The sequence below is a fragment of the Pinus tabuliformis genome, chromosome 3_1, assembly GCF_031772625.1.
Source record: "Pinus tabuliformis cultivar Carrire ecotype Pingquan chromosome 3_1, CPIR1, whole genome shotgun sequence".
In the NCBI taxonomy this organism is placed as follows: Eukaryota; Viridiplantae; Streptophyta; class Pinopsida; order Pinales; family Pinaceae; genus Pinus; species Pinus tabuliformis.
In genome coordinates, this window is record NC_142301.1 from 426,414,499 (window position 1) to 426,431,770 (window position 17,272).

The following is a 17,272-nucleotide window of genomic DNA, read 5'->3' on the forward strand; positions in this document are numbered from 1 at the left end:
AGTATAGTTTTTCCTCATTTCGAGCTTGTGTAAAAATGAAACTAAATTCAAGCATAGTTCTTCATTTTAAGCTTGTATAAAAATGAAACTGAATTCAAGCATATTTTTTTCGTTTCGAGCTTGCGTAAACATGAAATTGATCCCAAGCATAGTTCCCTATGGTTCAAGCTTGTGTAAAAATGAACCCATTTCCATTTTTAACCCTCGTGATTTCCATTCTATCAACCTCTTTTGTCAGACGAGCCTTGGTTTCTTTCATCCCATCGCCACCATTGTTGTGGTCGATCATATGCTTTCACTTGGTTGTTTTACCCTTTCTGAGAAATAGTTGCAATGAGTGGTCTTATTAGGCAGCCTCTTCACATAGATCAACATGTTTTGAGAAGTTCCAACATCATCGGAACTAGTTGCAACTCTAGACACCACTCATTCCTCAAAGTGGAGTTCTCTTTAAGCTCTTTTCAGACTCTCTAAACAGGAAAATATTGTCGAGCGCTTGTCAGTTCCATCTCGTTAACGGAATGGAATTGATATCTACTCAAGTATATTTTTACCCCTTTTCGGGCTGAGATAGATTAACTACGAAAAAGGAACTCGTTGACTGAACATGGTCAATAGGTTCTCTCTTGTATTGTTTTACACTTTTCGGACTTGAGAGACAAATCTACGAAAAAGAAATTTTGGAGTTTCCTTTTCATCTCTTTTCAGATTCTCTAAACATGAAAATAACTGAGTTATATTTATCGTTAAACTTGTCAAAAACATCAAATAGCGACAAACTTGTCCATCTACAAAAAAACCAAGTTTCACCTTTTCTAGACTCGTTAAAATATCAAATAGCGATGGATTCACCCGAAGGGTGGAATTTTACAACAAGCATATGCTATCCTCCTCAAGCTTGATAAAAATAAAGAGGTATTGGTCAATAATGACTAGGGGAAATTGGAAGAAGGGGAAAACAATTTATGGTAGAAAGTCACTCTTGAACATGACACTTTCACCTCATTTCCGTGACTATTTGGGTTGGGTTATCTGCTTGATGGTTATCATACTCGTGGTCTATCACACCATCCATCACTTTTGTTTTGGGTCAATGCTGCCAATTAATTCAGACTATTTGGGTCAGGTTATCTGCTTGATGGTTATCATACCTATGGTCTATCACACCATCCATTACTTTGGTTTTGGGTCAATGCTTCCAATTCATTTAGTGTCACTGATATGTTTAAGAGAAGTAATTCAGTTCAAACTTCATCCTTTTCAATACCGTAAACCTTCATTTTCATGACCACCATTCCTAAACCTTTTTTCATCAGTCGATTTCTCATCTCCAAAATCATTTACCTTGTTTCGTGTTGTTGATGTGAGATACATCAAGGCCCTCCTGCGATGAGTCGCTTCTTGTCGACATCATCACATCATTCAAGAAGTTGACTTAGAAACACCCCTTTAGTACCTTGAGGCTTGCATATGTCAATGGTAGGTTTCTCGCTTCTGGTGATAGGTTGAAATCACTGGCCTTCGATCAAAAGACTTTGTATGGTTTTCGACATCAAATCATTTATTCACACCATGCAAAATGTACTGTAGTACCTTGAGGGTCATCATCATTTTCGGTTATTCCTCTCATGTCTTTTAACGACTTACATCATTAGCTGGTAATCAGACGATGTCTTCCCATGTTCGACTTTAGATCATCTATTCACATGGTTAGACTTGTACTTGAGCGAACGATTGGACGAGATAGAAGATCCCGGATCTAGTTTCATCCATTCGGGCTGTGATTTCAAGAGAATACTAAATCATCTATACGATGGATTTACACAGATGGTCATCCTAATCATGGGTCTATCTCTGTAGAAACATGAGTCTATATCTATAGACGACTATTTTATGTATGTACATGTAATGAAAGTTTATATGCTAAGCATGGGTATGCCTTCCCTCAATAGTTCATGAGAAAAAATCGAATTATCATGATATACGTATTTTAATTGATGCAGGTCACCTTCCAATTCGAAACCTCCTCTCCACATGGTAAAGCATTTCACTTGACATATATATTTTTGACTTCATGCTTTAGGGGGAAACTGTTACAGATCCATTTCAGCACATCACTCCCATCTTATAGATCAGCGCTTTAGGGCCCATCAAACCCTAATTTAGTTCTTACATGCCTTGAAGAAGTCAACCATTAGAATGCCTAGCTTCCCAAGAAGTTCTATGACTTAAATCATCAAAAAATTGTCTCTAAGAGGACCAGCGCAGGTAGATACGCTACCCGGGTGCACTGTAGTGCAGCCCAATACACTACCAGGGTGCACTAGGCGAATTTGAGCGAAATCTGCATTGGGGTTTGGAATATTCTTATCCATAAGATGCCTATAGAAGTTTCCTAAGGCTATCCACTCCTTGGGGCTTGAAATTGGATGAGGGAGGGAGTTAAGGAACACCAATCCCTTTATCCTTTCCTCCATGGAACTAAATCCTAAGTTTGGGAGGGCATTCATTATCACCATTTATGGCATAACTTCCTTCATTCACCTATAAAAAGACCACTCATCGAAGTGATCAGGGGCTGGAAATTATTGAATTATAGGGAGATGTTGTTAGTATGAGATTTGAGTTGATTTCAAGTATTGTAATGATGTCAAAATGTCTTTCTTGTTATGAGGAGAGGATGGGATTGAACTGGAGGAATGATGCTGAATTGAGCAAATTGGGTTGTAACTCTTCCTTTTACTAATAAAGTGTTAAAAGCCTTTTCCATAGGCTTGTGTTATTCATTTATTCTTTCATATGTGTATCATGTACTTGATTCCATGTTATGTTTAATCAATAGATCATTATCATATGCTTTGATCGGTTTTTGTCTTCTGTCTATGTGCAGGTACTCTTCAAGTGGATTAAGTATGGAGAGGAGTGACAGAATTGATCAAGGGAGATAAGGAGTAAGCGAAAGCTACAAGTAGGCTTCTTTACCTCTTATTTAATCTGTTGATCATAAAAAAGGTAGAGAATGCTTTGCACCATTGTTCTAGAGTTAGCGACTAGTCTAGGGGTTTAAGTGTTTATCCGTAGACACTAAAACTTCCCAAAACACTACTTGTTCTTGCATCTTGGGGCAATACACATACCTCTGCAGGTTAGCCACGATCTTCCCTACACCAAAGTGCCCTGCAACCTTAGAGGTGTGATCCTCTCTAATCAGCTGCAAACCCTCACCTTTAGGAACACATAGCATATCCTTCCTGGAGATGGTATTCAATGTTGCCATTTCCATCGTACACATGACCCTAACCCTGCAACTGCTGATACACCTCCTTGAATTCTTCATATTTTGAATATGCCTCTCTACATGCATCATGGGTGAATGGCTCCATCGCATAAGAGTCCCCAAAGTTGTAATATTTGATGTGGGTAGCCATGAAAGTATATCAACCAACTTTTTTGTGCTTCCCTTCTTATACTTTATCGCCAAATGAAACAACTGTAAAATCCCCATCCACTTGTAATGCCTAGTATATTGTAGCTTATTCTGGGCCTGCAAGTACTATAACGGTTGGTGATCCGTGTGGATTATTGTCTCCGTTGCCATCATATAGGGCTTCCACTTATTCAAATCTTCCACCATGGCATAGAGCTCCTTATCATAGGTATGGTAGTTAAGAACTGCCCCATGAAATACTTCAGAATGGTAGCAAACAAGACTTCCTCCTTGCATCAAGAAAACTCCCATAACATACTCACTCACATCTGTCTCCACTTCAAAGGGCCGTTATAAATTTGGTAATGCCAGAATTGGTGCTTCTATGATCTTCTTCTTTAACTCATCAAAACCCTTCTGCTTCCCTTTTCCACACTCGAAACTCTTGCCATTTTTTGTTATGGCGTGGAGCAGTGCTGCTACCGCTAAAAATGAGGCTATGAATTTCCTTAGGTACTGTGTTGCTCCAATGAAACTCCTAACCTCAGTAACATTAGTAGGAACCAACCATTTCATGATGGCCTCCATCTTGGAAGGATCTATCTTCAATTCTCCTCCACCAATCACATATCGCAAATACACTAAGGACTGCTATGCAAACTCGCACATCCTGATATTTGCTAGCAGTTGGTGCTTCTTCAATGTTTCCAGCACCTACGTCAAATGTGAAATATGATCCTTCCAAGTAGCATTATATACCAGTATATCATCCAAATAGAAAATAACAAATGAATCTATAAAAGGTCGCAGTGAATCATTCATTAATCTCATAAATGTAGCTAGTGCATTACATAGGCCAAATGGAATAACTAACCACTCATACAAACCTTGCCTGGTTTTGAAGGAGGTCTTCCATGTATCTTCTTCTTTGACTCAAACCTGGTGATATCCAAACTTCAATTCCAGCTTGGTGAAATACTTTTCTTGTTGTAACTGATCTACATAACATCTATCTTGGCCAGGAGGTATCTGTTCTTGAGCGTAATTTTATTCAATGCCCTGTAATCTATATACATCTACGAAGTCTCATCCTTCTTTGGCACAATTATAATCGGTGACCCACATGGTGTTGTACTAGGTTGAATGACACCCTGTTCCAACAGCTTCTGCAATTGTTTCTTCACCTCACTTACTTCTATAACAGACTATCAATATAGCGCAATATTTGGCAATAGCTGGATCTCGTGCTTCACTTCTGTCTTAGGGGGTATCCCTTTAGGCTCTCGGAACACGTCCTTGTATGCATGTAACAACTCCTCCAATTGTTGTTTTTGTTTCTTAGTACACACGTTAGGTCCCTATACTACTAGTGTAACCCCTTATTGTTATTAGTACAACCCCGCTATTATATTTTTGTGCCCATGTAGTCCCCATATTGTTATTATTGTGCCCCATAGAAGCCCACTATTGTTATAATTGTGCCCTTACATTATTATTGTTATGTCGGCTCTGATTATATTATGACCCCTTAGACTCCTATATATAGAAAGGAGGTATTTTCATGTGTATCATATAAGAATTGTTCATTTGTGTAATGTAAATGAGGTTGCCCCCTTGAAGAGGCTTATTTCTAAGGTGTTGATCTATCTTTTCTATCTTTTTATGAGCTAGTTTCCTAACATTTGGTATCAGAGCTTTGGATTTTAGGGTTTTGCTGCTCCAAACAGGTCATCATGACATTTTCTCTATAACTTTTTCACTACAAAGTTTCAGATGCTAAAACAAAAATTCATTTGACAAGAGATCGGTCTGAACCTCGGGTCCAAATTTCAGATATTGTCTTGCTATATTTTGGTAGATATGATATGAGGAAGTTAGGGTTTTTGCAAGCTCTAGAATTTCATCTCAAACAGGTCATCGTGGAAGTTTCGCTATAATATTTTTTCTACAAAGGTTCAGAATCTAAAAGCAAAACCCATTTGAGCCGAAATCCTCGTGAAGATCAGGTCTGAATCGTAGAACTTTTATCACTACATTGTTGGAGATATAATCTAAGGAAGTTAAAGATTTTGCAGACTCCCAAATTACATTCTAAATAGGTGACCTTGGGAAAATCATCATAACCTTCTCTTTGAGAAACAAATTGGAATTTCATAAGAATTTGCAGAAAGAGGACAGACTGTAGTTTTCTGTGCATATTTTTCAAATCTGAAGGTCGAAATAATGACACGTGGAACATCATACAAGTTCGCTCTACTGAAACATTATATAATTAGGTCATCTTAGGAAATTGGGAATAACTCTTTTTTGGAGAATAAAATTCCGATGAGACTTGCAGTGTTAGAAAGAGGACTTAGAGAGCTACTGTAGGATGCAATTTCAGAACATGGAGATCTGAAATTACTGAGTTACAATAGTTTCAAGATCAAACTCCTAAAATCAAGAAAAGGCGATATGAGGAAGTTTGATGGCAAGGATCTGGTAAATTAGATACTACAGATGGAGCAATATTTTGATCTACATGAAGTTCAACTGTTACAAAAGGTACATATTGCATCTTTATATTTAGAACCAAATCAATTTTTATGATATAAAGGGATTTTTCTCGTAAAGCACTTGTCACTTGGTTAATTTTCACAGAAGAAATGATAGCACATTATGACGATACAAAGAGTAACACCTTCTTTAGCCAATTGATAAATCTCAAACAAAAGGGTTCAATGGCAGAGCACATTGAGGACGTTCAAAAATTGAATATAAGGGAAAATGATATTCCAGAGAAGCAGAGGATTGATGTATCGATAGGGACTTTAAATGATAACATTCAGCATGAGGTTCGTCTTTGGGAACCTGATTCATTGGAGAATGCATTTAGGTTGGAAAGAAAAGTGGAAAGAAAAATTATGGCAATAAGGAAGTATACCCCTCACAACTATAAAGATGGAAGTGTTGTTTCTCCTAGCCTTCCAGAACCTACAAAGTTGACACCCCAACAATTGGAAAAAAAGAAAAGAAAAAGGGCTTTGTTACAATTGTGATAATAAATACATTAAAGGTCATAAGTGTGCTGAGAACAAATTATTTTACATTGATTGTGAAGAGGAGGAAGAAAAGGATCAAGAAACGTCAAAAGAAGAGAATATACAACAGGAACCAACCATAGAGAAAGAAGAAATTAATACGACCATATCTTGTAAAGCATTGGCAATATTTACCACTCCTCAAACTCTCAAGATAGAAGGACATATCAAGAAGAAAAAGGTCCAAGAAGTGAAAGATCACATCAAGAAAGAAGAAATGAATCTGACCATATCTTGTAATGCATTGGCCGGAATTACCACTCCTCAAACTATCAAGATAGAAGGACATATCAAGAATAAAAATGTTCAAGAAGTGAAAGTTCACATTGAGCATCAAGAAATGAATACGACCATATCTTATAATGCATTGGAAGAAATTACCACTCAAACTCTCAAGATAGAAGGACATATCAAGAAGAAAAAAATTCAAGCAGTGAAAGATCATATTGAGCATCAATAACAAGTTCATCAACTTTTAAAGAATAACGCCACTTTGGTGCATAATCGAATGAAACAACAGGTAGATCAACATTGCAGTGAAAGAAGTTTTGATGTAGGCGATTGGGTATTTTTACGGCTACGTGTCAAGCAAGCTATTTATGCGAAGGAAATGCTGGCAATACTACATGCACTTAAGAAATGACGACTTTACCTAATGGGAAGACACTTCAAGGTAAAAATGGATCATGATATTCTTAAATACTCTTTAGAACAAAGATTATCTTTAGAAGAACAGAAAAAATGGGTCACAAATACGTTGGGTTGGCACTTTGAAATCATCTACAAAAAAGGGAAGCAAAATGTTGTTGCAAATGGACTCTCAAGAAAGGATGATGATGTGGAAGCATTGTTTTATGCTATCTCTAGTATTCAACCAGATTGGATAAATGAAGCAAGGGGCGAATGGAAAAAGGATGAAGAAGTGTGGCCACTAATTCAAAAGTTACAGAAGATCCCAATTCAAACAATATTTCCAAAACTTGACGAGGAATGAAAAATCATATTGGAACCCAGAGAAGTCACAGAAACAAGAACCGACGGCTATGGAATCGATCAATTTTAGAGTATCTCATCAAGTGGAAGAACTTACCTGCTAAATATTCCACATGGGAGGACAATAATTTTATACAAAAGCATCAAGAACTACTCAAGCGTTGAGGACAACACTTTTTGAAGGAGAGGGGCATGTTAGGTCCCTATACTACTAGTGTAACCCCTTATTGTTATTAGTACAACCCCCCTATTATATTGTTGTACCCCTGTAGTCCCCATCTTTTTATTATTGTGACCTTACATTATTATTGTTATGTCGGCTCTAATTATATTATGACCCCTTAGACTCCTATATATAGAAAGGAGGTCTTGTCATTTGTATCATCTAAGAATTGTTTATTTGTGTAATGTAAAGGAGGTTTCCCCTCAAAGAGGCTTATTTCTAAGGTGTTGATATATCTTTTCTATATTTTTGTGAGCTGGTTTCATAACGTTTGCACTTCCTAATATTTGATAGCAGCTGGTGCTTCTTCACTGTTTCCAGCACCTACGTCAAATGTGAAATATGATCCCCCCAAGTAGGATTATATACTAGTATATCATCCAAATAGACAATACCAAATGAATCTATAAAAGGTCGCAGTAAATCATTCATTAATCTCATAAATGTAGCTAGTGCATTACATAGGCCAAATGGCATAACTAACCACTCATACAAACCTTGTTTGGTTTTGAAGGCGGTCTTCCATGTATCTTCTTCTTTGACTCAAACTTGGTGATATCCAAACTTCAATTCCATCTTGGTGAAATACTTTGCTTGTTGCAACTGATCTACAGATCATCTATCTTGGGCAAGGGGTATCTGTTCTTGAGCGTAATTTTATTCAACGCCCCGTAATCTATATACATCTGTCAAGTCTCATCCTTCTTTGGCACAATTATAATGGGTGACCCACATGGTGATGTACTAGGTCAAATGACACCCTATTCTAGTAGCCGCTACAACTGTTTCTTCACCTCACTTGATTCTATAACAGACTATCTATATACCCCAATATTTGGCAGTGGGGAGTTTGGCAATAGCTGGATCTCGTGCTCCACTTCTGTCTTAGGGGGTATCCCTTTAGGCTCTCGAAACACATCCTTGTATGCATGTAACAACTCCTCCAATTGTTGTTTTTTTTTCTTAGTACACCTCTCTAAGGATTCCTTGCCTCCTAATGAATCCTCTACATACTTATTTTCTCTTAAAAACAATAAAACATACTTCTTGCTGGAATTGATCAATTTCTTGGCGTGGTTGGCACTTACCAGTATAATTTTGGACTTGTCTCTGCACGTTTTGATGATGAATGATTTTATATCCTTGATGAGTCGGTATTGGTTAGCTCTCGTCATGAATATTGCATCACACATGTACATGTATAAACTCCCAAACATGACTCCACATACATCAAGCGGAACCACATCCAAATCGACTTCATCAATAAAATAAGCACTGATAGTAAATTTAATTTTACACTGTTTCATTACCTTAAGCTCTGCATCCTTATGTACCCATCCCAGTGGATATGGTTTTGGATGATCACAAACGTCCATCCCCAACTTCTTGACTAGATCTATTGCAATGATATTTTCCTGCAATCTCGAGTCAAACAAAGCATTAATCTTCATCTTCTTGACCTGTATATTTACATGGAAGAGTTTGGTCATTTATTTATCTTCGTGTTGCTAAAGGCTACTCAGGTTCACCTCCTTAGGCACTAATATACAGATGATATTCTCATCCACATTTGAGTTGCTTTCAACTTGGTTGCTCAAATCAGTGACCATGAGATTTTTCTTCCTATTATCTTTCTTCTTGTTCTACGGGTTTATCTTTGGATGCAACTTCCAACACTTCTCTGTATGCCCAATAATGTTGCAGTGGTTGCTAGGATCTTTGCACTGGTGTGTTGTGGTTGTCATATTTTTATCTTTTCCCCCTTTTTCTTCTTCTTCCCATCCTTAGAAGCGTCTTGTTGCTAATTTTTCTTTGATCCACCTGGGTTTTCTCTTTTCAGGCCTATGTTCTCCAGGTACTCTTCCTGTATACAAGCCTTGTCCACAATTTTGAGCTTGAACAACATCACTTGCTCACGCAAATGGCAGTTCAGACCCCGCAAATACTTAAGGAGTACATCTTCGTTCTTTGGAGAGATACCCAATGTTATAACCATCATTCTAAATTTTGTGGTGTACTCCCGCATGCTTTATCTTGACTTTTTCCTAAAGTAATGCCACTGGCTCCAATGGTCTTCCACGTACCCAATGGGATAAAATGGTTACTTAATGAGGGTTTTGAAATCCTCCCACATAGTCATTAGAGGTTCTCCATCCAACCTTAGGGTTTCCGTGTGGCTCTCCCACCCAGTCAGTTCATGGCCCTCCAATTTCATTTGCCCAAATGAGATCTTCTGCCCTTCCTCGATCCGATGGACACTAAAATAAACTTCTAGTTACTGTAACCAGTGGTTCAGTTTCAAAGCGTCAATCTCGCTATGGTATGGCTTGATATCGACTTTTTCTTCCACTTTAACCAGGGATGATTGGTTCATAACACTCGAACTGGGTTGATCTTTTTAAGGTTTTTTCTTCGGCTGGTTATCTACATCTTCCCAATCTCTTGATCCCCCTTTTGATTTTTCCTCTGCATTCGAACGCCCTTCTTCTCCAAATATCCTTAGCTTGTTTCGTAGCTCCACCATTAGGAGGTTGACATTGCGGTTTATATCCATGATTTTTTCTTTGAGCCATGAAAACCTCACCTTTGCGGGATCACGAGGTTTGTTTATAGATTCGTCGCCCATGATTAGAGTTTTACGATTTTCATCCTCGCTGATCTAGATCCCTACAATCTCCACAAAATAACCAAAGAAACCCGCTCTGATACCAAATTATCTGTAAACTTTCATGGATATTCCACTGAACAGTTCATCACAACAAATCTAATAATATTATATTAAAAATTTGAGATTCTACACTATTAAAGTTTTATTTAATTTCTATATCTGTAAAATTAACTGTAATTAATGCATGCATGTAAAAGTAAATCAAGTAGAAAAGTAGAAAACGACAAAATAAGTTCACACACACATAATACACAAGATATGTTCTTTGGGAAACCCTTTCGGGAGAAAACCCAGCTGGAAGGTGAGGTCGCTTTGCTCTATTTCTCTGTCTGGAAATATGGTTGTAGATACAAAGAAGTAATGTATGTGGCCCGCACGAGGCCTTCACTCAATGAACCTCTGACATAGCACGTGCGTTCACGACATATTAAACAATACCCTTAATTTGACTACATATTGGAAAATATCTCTAAAAATCACATTAATTAACCCCCTACCAATACAAACCTAATACACCTTCCCAATTTGAAAAACCCCTACTTCACTAGATATTGTAGGGATTCATTTTTTTCATTAACATTTTTTATATGCCTTTATATTTTTTCATTAACTTTGAGCTCCATTTTTTATACCTACCAATATAAAAACTCTTTACCCCCTATTATATGTTCAATGTATTATGTCATTTTTAACTTAATATATATCCTCCACTATGAATGCACGTGGTATGGTATTGTTTCCCCAGTGAAGCCCCCGTGGTGGCCCGTGGGCTACTACAGTGCACAAATCCTCTCTGTGTGCTCTACCACCTATCTCTCCTAGCTATCTGTGCTCAACTATGGAACAAAATACTCTCGAAAGATTGAATGCCTCTTCCTCCTAGTGGCTTGGTTATAACACAACCCGATAGCCTACTAGTGGTTAAGTTTGACTACATCAACTCTTAACTAGAATTACAAAATAGACCCTTCTAGAGTATTTTACATCACAAACACGTGTCTAACCCCTTAACCATGAATGATGGGGACTGACTGAGCATCCTCCTGAACTATAGGTATGAAAACAGGAAGGTCAACTTCTGAGTGGCATAGCTTTTGCATACGGACTCTGATTGACGTCATTCTTGCGCCTTTCGAAAGCTCGGTGTGTGTAGAATAACATTAAAAAGTCACACACATAGGCAACAAATGTTTATCCCCAAAAAACGTCATTTGATGCCTCAAAACACTCCTAGAAGGTTTCAGACCTCGTTTTGCCAAACTATGTCCCATTGGTAAAAATGGTCCCGTGAGTTGATTCTTCCACTTTTTCCACTCCAAATGCAACAACATGGATGAAAAATAATATAATGATCCAAATCGGATCATTGATACTAGATATCACTTTATTAGAGAACTTTTGAGCAATAGAGAAATTCACTTGAAGCCTTGTAAATCTAGTGAACAATTGGCTGATATATTTATTAAGTCATTAGCAAAAGATGTGTTTGAGTTTCATAGAAGAAACTTGGGTGTTGTAAGCCTAGCTGAGACATAGACCAGTGGACATGGTTAAGTTGTTATGAGTAAGTTTTAGTTTAGCGGTCGTAATTAAGGAGGAGTGTTAAAATAAGCTAATTACTCCCGCATGAGGAGTTGGCTAAAATTAGAGAGTCATTTAACTGAGCGTTCAGTCAAGTCAAGTTAAGCGATAGGCAAATTGAGTGTGTGGTTTAATGTTAAGATATTTCAGGTGAGTCACTAATCGAAAAGGTTTAAATACCTTTCAATGGGTTCATTGTAATCACTAAGTTTTTGTGTGATCAATAGAAGAGCCACAACTCATTAGTTTTGTGTGAATGTTGTGTTTTAGCTCCTCTGTGTTTCCAATAATGAGTTGATTAAATTTTAAAATTGAGGGAGTAAGTATTTCCAACAAGAGACTAGTTATGTTTGGAGGATGGAATCCTTGCCGTTGGGAGCAATTAATTGTGTCTTTGTCTATGATTTCACGTCCGGCACTTGGCGGCACTAAGTAGATATGCCCATGCTTCGGTCCTTCTTTGTTTGCTCTGTTTCAACTGGTGAGCTTGTCCACATCACTGGAGGACACGAAAATAATACAAATCCTATGCAGACTACGAAGGCTTATGATGTTAAACATTGCAAGTGGGAGATTCTACCTCCCATGATCCAAGAACGAGATCAATGCCATATAGTCTGTTTGGATGGGAAATTCATTGTTATAGGCGGGTATTGCATAGACTCATTTGGTCGTTTAGAGAAAAGTGTGGAAGTATTTGACATTGATAAACATATTTGGAACATGTTAGAGAATATGTTGAGTATAGGGGCATACTTGCGGTTGTGCTTGGTTGCATTGGGGCACTTGTATGGAGTTGTCTTTAGTGCGACCCTTTGGACTTTCTCATGCGAGAATCCGACTGGAAAATTTGAGGTGAAATCTTGATTTGTGTTATTTACTGTATATATGGATTCAACACCCTAAAAAACCCCTAGGGCACTTAAATTGTACAAAGGTTATCCACCCATCTTGTGATTTCAATAAATTACTGCTAAATTTTAAAGAAATTTATCGAAAAGAAACCCACAAAAAAATTTCAAAAAATAGCACTTGTATTGCTTCCTTCCTTAATGGGTGATGCGATATAATGGCAAAGATAGCTTTTGGGGAAGTGGTGGCGTTTCTTCCTCAAAGTACGGCTGTTGTTATCTATGCTACATCTTGGCAATAAGTGTAGAGATGTGTGAATATTCGGTTCAGTGCACTGGCCATTATAAAATGCTCCTACCTACTGATTCACCCCCTACATCAATGGACTATATAATCATATATATCATAATGTACTTTATTATATGTGCTTTAAGTTGAAACTAAGTTTCTTATAAAAGGGTAATTTTAGAGGACAAATTTTCCCCACTTATTTCTCAAGTTTTTATGAGGATAACGTAATCAACTCTGTTGCGATGATACTGTCATATGCATTACCCAGCATTAGGGTTCTTTTCGATTTCTATTTTACTTGTTCAAAAGTTACGTACAAACATTTCCGACATAACTAAAACCCCAATAACTTAAAATACGCAGCACGAAAATACAAAAAGGCAAAGACTCTTTTCCAGGCTGGACAAGATGGAACTTTAATCAGAAATATTGTCAAAAGTTATCCACAAAAAGTTTGTTTACAAAGTCATGGATCCTTTCAAAACATTAGACTCTCGACATGTGATGAAGCGGAGGAAGGAAAAACGAGTTTAACGATAGTTTGCATCAAAGTCAATGAATTCGATCAGATCATAGTTACTAAACTGGACCTAATATTAGTATACTATCCCTTAGATTTGGGCTGAATTATTCCTAAAATTCTTTTTTTCAATAGAAGAGAATAACATCTTCCATTAATTTAAAATAAAGAGGTTACATAGGCTTGAGTACGGTATGCCATCAACGCAACAATAATTACAAACAAAAAACAGGAGAGAGAGTAGACATCAAAATGTTAAGCTCCAGTAATTTTTTTACCAACTGCTACCTACAATTATGGAATCCAACTGCAGTTTTTCCTTAATTTCTGGAAACCAACTACAATAATTTCCTTCAATTAAGGAAATCAATTGCAGTTAATTGATTTTCTTGTTGGGAGCTTCTAAAGTGGTCCATTACTCCATCTGGAGTTCTCTACCTTGATCTTTGGAACACCTGACACATAGCCATCAGAAGCTTGATGGAAGCTTGGCTATAAATTTATATGTTTGGTCCCCAAGCTTGTATCTCAATTCCCTTCAGTTTTTACACCATCTAGCTGAGAGAGCAGAGCTTGGAAGTGCCTTCAGACTTTCTGTATTATTTTCTTTTGCTTGGATTGAAGCTGGAGCGTTGTTTTCAGTCAAGAAAGCAAGTGGACTGTGGAAGTGTAATAGAAAAGTTTTGGTTTGCAGCAAGAGAGTTATCAATGGCTGGAGATAATTTATTTTTACTGGGCATTAAACCTCATTCCAGTTTTACGATTCTTTAAGTTTTTATTCCGCATATAGAATCGCTGTCATAATGCTTACATTGGTATCAGAGCGTAACATTTACCTCTGCCTTGGTGTGAGATTTACTTATAAATATTGGCACAATATTGATTTTGCAAACCAGAGCCACGAATTGACTATGGTTGTTTGTAAAAAAATAAGCAGAAAATCTGATACGACTTTGCTAATCTCCTATGGCATGTCTACGTTTAAGACAAAATTTATCTTACAACATTGTTGTTAGCCGTTTCTTTGGTCTGATTAGGTGGAGCAGCATATGAATAATATACGAGTTAGGATCCTTTAATCATTAGGATGCCATGGCCAGTCTGTTTCTCTGCTTTACAGCAACCAGAACTTAAGGTCTAGGAACTAAGCTTCACTCTTAATAGCAGTCATTTAAGTATAAGGGGTTCACTAGAAGTAATGACGGTTGACAATTGATCAAAGCAATTGCGGGTTCAATCAATTGCGTGGGGATTTATGTCTACCGGGAGCATACGTTAACTCTGCAAACCAAAATGCTTTTAGTTTCTAAATGAGATTTTGCTGGTCAGTGGTAAGACTTGCGATATTGGTATTCTGGCTTTTTGCTATTCTATGTATGCGGGATTCTGAGAGATTGAAATTCTGCTTGTATGCCATACCGAGTCATTGCACCAGCACTGTTTAAAGAAGATATTCTTGGCACATAAATGATTTATTTCTCATTCGGGCATTTAGTTTTTGATTCTATGTTTATTCCGCATGAAGTTCAGATTTAGCATTGTTGAAATTTAATTGTTAATTAGAAGAATCGTTATATCAGCTTACATTTTTGTGCTCATATTTAATTTACGTAAAGAAGTTCTTTAATTTAATTTAATTTTAATTTTAATTTTATTTATCTTGTGAGCAAAATGTTTGCTAGTCTATTTTTGTTTGTTTTATAAAGTTAAGGACGAAGCCTGAAGTCAAGCCACCTAGCCTTCGAACTGCATTTGCTATGCAAGTGCAAAGTAGATCAATGCTGCTTCAGTCAATCTCCAGGTTTTGTTTATAAATTGAACAATCAATTTGCAGTCATTTACGGTAATGCTGACTACTTTAACTTTAATTTTGATTTTGTGAAGAATTATTACTGTTGTTTACCGTAATGCTGACATTTATGGCAGTTTTTTGCAAGAAACAGTTATATGGAGTTTATTTAAAATGTCATTTTGACTTACTCCTTTCAGTAAACATTATTTTTACTCTGGTTAAGTTTTGTTTATGCAATTTATGTAAAAAAAAAAAAAATGTCTAGTGATCCATATAATTTTAATTAATTAGAGAATAGCCACAGCATCTTTAATTAAATAAAATCATATATTTCGATTGGTTAGATCACATAAATATTATTTAGATATCAAATTGTAATTAATTAGACTAATTATAATAAATTTTATCCCACAGGAATTTTTATTATATTTATGTAATTAATTGGGATAAAATTTCATAACTTACCCACAGGAGTTATGAATTAATAGTTTTATCATAAAGTTCAAAAAAATGAATAATTGAATCTGCTTGAATTAAAAATTTAGCCCACAGGCAATTTTTATGTGATTAGATTCAATTTTGAGCATGATTTACATTGGTAAAACATGAAATTTTATTAAGCCTCAATTTTAACATAAGCATGTGATTTTTAATTTTGATGCAGTAGTACAACCTGCAAATTTCTCTGAAATTCGTTGTGACATTCCCGAACTTAAGGGAGATAACTATAAGGTTTGGAAGGAGAGGGTTCTCCTTCATTTGGGGTGGATGGACATAGACTATGCTATTAGGAAAGATGAACCACCAGCACTCACTAATACCATCACTGCAGCGGACATCACGCTTTATGAACGATGGGAGCGATCCAATCGTCTAAGCATGATTGATGTTCATTAAGACTAAAATTTCAGCTGGTATTCGTGGTTCCGTTGATCAGCATGGAAAGGTCTGAGACTTGTTGAAGGCCATTGATGATCAATTCGTCGCTTCAGACAAGGCACTATCCAGCACCCTAATCATGAAGTTCTCATCCCTAAGGCTCACCAGTGTGAAAGGTGTGCGTGAGCACATCATGCAGATGAGGGACATTGTGGCTCAATTTAAGAAACTCGAGGTTGATATATCAGAGTCCTTCCTAGTGCACTACATTCTGAACACCCTTCCGCACCAATATGGACCTTTCAAAATCTCATACAAAACACATAAGGATAAATGGTCAATTAATGAACTCATGACCATGTGTTTTCAAGAGGAAGAAAGACTGGTGATGGAACTAGGAGAGAGTGCAATGCTGGCAATGCGTGGAAAGGGAAAATCTCAAGCCAATCGGAAAGGGAAAGGTAAAGTACCTCCCCAAGATGACATAAAAAAGGATTCCAAGTGTTTCTTCTGTAAAAAGAAGGGACACATGAAGAAGGAATGCGCCGAATTTAAGAAATGGCTTGCAGACAAAGGTAATTTAATCTCATTTGTTTGTTATGAATCTAATATGGCTGACGTTAATATTAACACATGGTGGATTGACTCTGGATCAACAATTCACATTACGAATTCCTTGCAGGGTTTGCAAAACCTAAGGAAGCCGGTGGGAAGTGAGCAAAGCATATTATTAGGAAACAAGAGGGGCTCGCATGTAGAAGCTATAGGAACATGTTATTTAACTTTAAGTAGTGGCTTTGTTTTAGAATTAGAAAAGACCTTTTATGTTCCAAGTTTTTCTAGAAACTTGATTTCAGTCTCTAGGCGTGTACCTTTTGGATATTCCATTAACCTTTCAGAAAAATCTTTCAGTCTATTTTATAAATCTGATTATGTTGGGAATGGTATTTTGTCTAATGGTCTTTA